Below are 4,907 nucleotides of genomic sequence, written 5' to 3' on the forward strand. Positions count from 1 at the left end.
ACAAACACAACACACATCACGCACACACACTACCACCACTATCACCACAGCTTCCGAGCGGCACCTCCAGCCCAGCTCTAGCTTGCACTGAGGCAGTTGGACCAGTGGTCAAGGCTGGAGTGAAACAGGCTGGGCCCTGACAGCTAGCGAGAGGGTGGCAGATGAACATAGGTCTCTGCTGAAGGCACCCACATTACCCACCCGCCTTGAACCCTGTCTTGCCATCTCCCTGCACCCCACGAAGCTAGAGCAAGGGTCCAGGAAACTAGATCAACCCAGTGCAAAGAGGAAGAAAATCGGGAATGTGAACCAAGAAAGAGAAAGGGCTGGTGGGAGAGGAGCCAAAACAGGCCAGGCCAGGCCAGGGCTGTGTTCATGACAGAAGCAGTGGACGATACAGCATCCAGTGATGAGGACTGGTGGGGGAGACGGACAGGGAGGGTGGGGGAGGAATACCAGGAGGGGTTTGGAAGGCCAGCTGGGCTGGGGTCATGAGCCCCTGAGGCAGGCAGGGTGCCCACATCAGGAAAGTTAGGGAGTGAGAGGTGGGAGGTTGGGGGAACTGAGGCAGAGGGCTGAAAAACAACTTTGTTAAGGGCATCCAGCAGGCTAGGGTCTTAACTTCTGCATCTCGGTCTCATCTAACTTACCTCCCACTTTCTTGGTTACACCAAAGCCAAACTCGAAATTAGAACCGTAGAGAAAAAGAATTTCCCAAACACCTCTATGTGTCAGGCATTTAATTCACATTGACTCTGGGTCCCTATAAAGGGTAGTGTGTGTGTGCTAACATCATCCGTGTGTGTGTGTGTGTGTGTGTGTGTAATAGGTATTATTATTGTGTGTGTGTATTGTCTTTTACTTTTCCTATCATCTAGTCCAATTTTACAGATCGGGAAACTGAGGCCAAGACTGGTGACTCCACCAGGGAGTAGCCACATCTGTGCCGAGCCCCAAGTCCCTCTGGTGTCGGCTCTTCCCCACACTCATCTGGGTTGACTGTCTGTTGTCCTGGACTCTCCAAAATGAGGACCGTGTGTGGCTGGGGTGGAGAGGAGAGAGCTCTCTACCATTCCTCTGGGTTTTCCTCTGCCAAGGAACTAAGCCAAAATTCCCTGGAATTTGTTGCTTTAAGCTACGCACAGGGGAGATCAGGATCAGACAGAGATGTTTATAATGACTTCCAAATGTCTGGCTGCAGCTGCCTCCCTGGCAGGGAGGGATGAGGAGGCCTGGGGATGGGGGCGGCCTGTTCCCCTCCTCTCCCCTCCACATGCATTTCAGGGGTGCTGACACTTCGGGCAGAGGGATGCGCTGCTCCAGTGTACAAGCTAAGGAATGAGTGATTGACTGAATGAATGGACAGTGCAGGGTGCAATTTTCCTTACCTGTGAAATGTGGGTGGTTATACCATGATCGAACAGCCCTTCCAATCTATCAAGTCCTTTCACATGTTAACCATCTTGATGAACTCTCAAAAGGACCCAACTGGCACACCCATTTGACAGGTAATAAAACTGAGGTGCAGAGGTGAAAGCACCGGCCTAAGCCATATAGTGATGATGGCGTGAGAACACTGCAGGTGTTCAGCTGATCTCAGTTTAAAAGATACATTGAAGCGAGACTCCCAGGAGCAGCGTTAGTGGTACCTGCCAGCGAGTCCTCCGCGAGTTACACAGATGTGATCTTCATGGGGCAGCGTCCCTGATAAATCACCTCTCCTTATCAAGACTCAGTTTCCTCTTAAAATGGGGCTTGATGGCCTCAACCTCCATGGGTTTTTGTGGGAGGCTGATAGGATAATGGATGGGAAAACTTGCCCATCACTGGTAGGCACGCAGTAGGCGGTTTTTAATAATGTCAACAGTGATAATATAAATACTGGCTAATCTTTTTTGACTGTGCCAGGCATAGAGCTCTTTAGACGATTTTTTGTTCTTGCTTAAAATTCTTTCTGCCTCTACAAGGTCAGTTTGATACCTATTTTATAGAAAGAATAAGGAGGCCCAGAGAAGTTAAGTGACCTACCTAAGGTCACGTAGCTAGGAAATGGCTGAGTTGAGAACCTGGTTTATTAACACTAAGATTTTTAGCTATTATACATGTATGAAAACATGGCAATCTGTACCTGGCACAGAGGAGCTTAAAACAAAACAAAACAAAACAAAAACGTTTGCCTCCCATTTTATCCCCTATGAAGAATTTGCTTTGTTCTTCAGCTTTCATGGGAATCTGAGGTCCGGGGACAGAAGGACATGCCTCAGCAATCTGACAGCGTCTGCTCTTGCACCAGGTTCCAAACCCTAGAGAAAGGGGCTTGGAAATGCCCAACAAAGCCCCTGCTGTCCTCAAGGCTCCTCCCCCAACAAGACTTCTTCCCTCAGAATCGCATCGCTGCTAACGTGGGTTAATTGTGATTTAATTTACCCATACCCAGTTTTTAGTTTTCTGATTAGAAACATGGAAGAGATTTGCTGCAGAAAAAATAGAAAATGACTCAAATGGCCTACAATCCCCCTATCTGGAGAAGACCACAGTTTGATATTTTATTTTTCCTTCTTGGTTCAATTGCCATCGTTGTGAGCATACAGATTACTCAGCTCTGCATATATTGATTTTTTTTTCCTAAAGCCAAGTCTATTGTTTTCCATTGATGAGACTAGTAACTACAAAAGGATAAGAAGATAAAGTCCTACTTAGGGGAGAGTGCTTCTGTTAATATTTAGGTATGTGTATATCTAGCATGTATCATTCCCGCACATACTCCAGGCACCCATGCATATATATTTCTGACATGATTCAGTTTCAACTTGGAATTCGGGTCTCAAACTCAAAGGCCCTGGCAACTCCTGGGAATGAGTGTGGGGGCCGGGCGGGGGCTGACCCTGCAGATCTCCACATGCCCCACACACAGAGACAGCTATTATCACTCTACCCAGTTGCCCCGACAGGAATACAAGCCCTGTGTTACTATGTGTTCCAATTTTCCACGAAACTCCAGAAATCTTGACTTTTATATAAAAACTCCCATTTAAAAAACAATTGGCAGCAAATTCCATTTAAATAAAACATCCATGGAACAAAGAAGACACAATGGGGCTGCCTCGAGCTTGCCACCTCTGTCCTCTGCATCCTGCAGATGTTCACCCCTCACTTTTTAGTTATCATTCTTATATCATTGGCATTTTCTCGTGAAAGTGGTTAATTGCACCACCTCCCAAGCAGGTTTTGAATCGGAAGGGCACTTTTTCTATTTCCTTCCTTGTCTGTTAGCTTCTTCCCAACCCCCTTCCTCCAGCTCCTCCCCATCTTGTTCCCCCCTCCCTCTCTCTCAACCACTCAATTTTATTAATGGTTGATTTTCTTTTTAAACTGTCCGGAGGCTGCTGCAAGCTCTGTGGTTGCCAGTGGCTGATCAATATCTTGGAGGAGGATGGGGAGGTGGGCGGCTAGAGTGTCATTTCATTAGCTAAGTGCCATGTAATCTACTCGGTAAATCCCATAGTCTCTTTTTTTTGAGCTGGCCAGAGACAGGGGAAGAAGACGGCTGGCCAAAGACCTAAATTTGTATGCCTTCCTTGATGGAATAAGGAAGAAGTGTTTGGAGCCCCGTGTTAAGGTTTGGTCTGGGTTTATCTGGTCCCCCAGGTTGTCTCTATTCCATCTCCTCCCACTCTGTCTGCAGTCAATCCTAGCTCTGATATCTTCGAAGCTTAGTTAACATTTCTCCGTCCATGATAAGGAAGACCACATCACATTAGATCGTCACAAGAACGCTACTTCGGGAGTAGAGACTTAGTTCACAGAAGAGGGAACTGAGGCAAGGAGAGGCTCTGTGGTGTTGCCAAGGCCCCAGCAGGCAGAGCCGGGATTCAAACCAGGGCTGGCTGACTCCTAGGGCTTCTTTCATACTGAAGAGGCTCAGGAGGCAGCCAAGGAGAGGGGCTTGTGTGAAGCAGCCTGGACCCCTGGCCCAGCCATGGAGGAAGTCTCTGTGGCCTTGTGAACAATTTTCCACATTCCTCTGGTTTCTTTTTATGAAGACTGATGGTCCCAGATGTTGTTCAATTATGGATTTATGGCCACCGCCAGGGCCAGTGAACTCCTCTCCTCTGTGGCTGGAAGGCATTAGAGCTGCAGGAGGATGCAAATGTTTCCTGGCGGCAGAGGCTCTGTGAGAACTTGGGCTCCCTTTATAAGGCAGCTCCCAGCCCAGGGACAGGATTTTCTTGTCATTGGAGGGTCAGTTTTAGCATGGAGATCAGGAATGCTAAGGTATAAGCAACTTGACACTCGGAACATATGATTGCCATTGCTTTTCTCATCAGGGCACCTGGAGACATGGTTCAAAGTTGTAGTGACCTGACTGGGCATAAGCAGGGGATATTCACCTGTCTTGGGGGTCTACCTAGGACTGGGACATGTGGAAGAGCTAGGGGTCCGAGAGGCTCCAGATGACAAAGAACGTGGGCTTCGGAGGTGGACAGAAGGGTTCAAATCCCAATTGTTCCACTTCACCTGAGACTGGATTCGCTATCTTATCTCTTGAAGCCTCCATTTTCTCATCTTTGAAATGGGAATGATAATGATGCCTGCTTCATAGAGTTGTTGCAAGGATTAAATGAGATGGTGTGATTCAAGTGCCCTATGCAGTGCTCAGCACTCAACATGTTGGATATTATTACTAGTCATAAAAGGAGAAAATGAGAACTTAGCAGCTGCCATGGACCAGGCACTGGGCTAAGTCTTTGCTATATGTTGTCTCATGCAATCCTAGCAATGGCCCATTTGAAAGATCAGGAAATGGCAGCCCACAGAAGGGTGAAGTGGCCCATTCATTCAAGAGTCTGGGATTGAAGCCAAATGCATTTGGCCCCCAAGAGCACTGGCGGCTGTGGCAGGTGGAG

This window comes from Pteropus medius, unplaced genomic scaffold, assembly GCF_902729225.1.
Source record: "Pteropus medius unplaced genomic scaffold, Ma_sr-lr_union100, whole genome shotgun sequence".
Classification (NCBI taxonomy): domain Eukaryota; kingdom Metazoa; phylum Chordata; class Mammalia; order Chiroptera; family Pteropodidae; genus Pteropus; species Pteropus medius.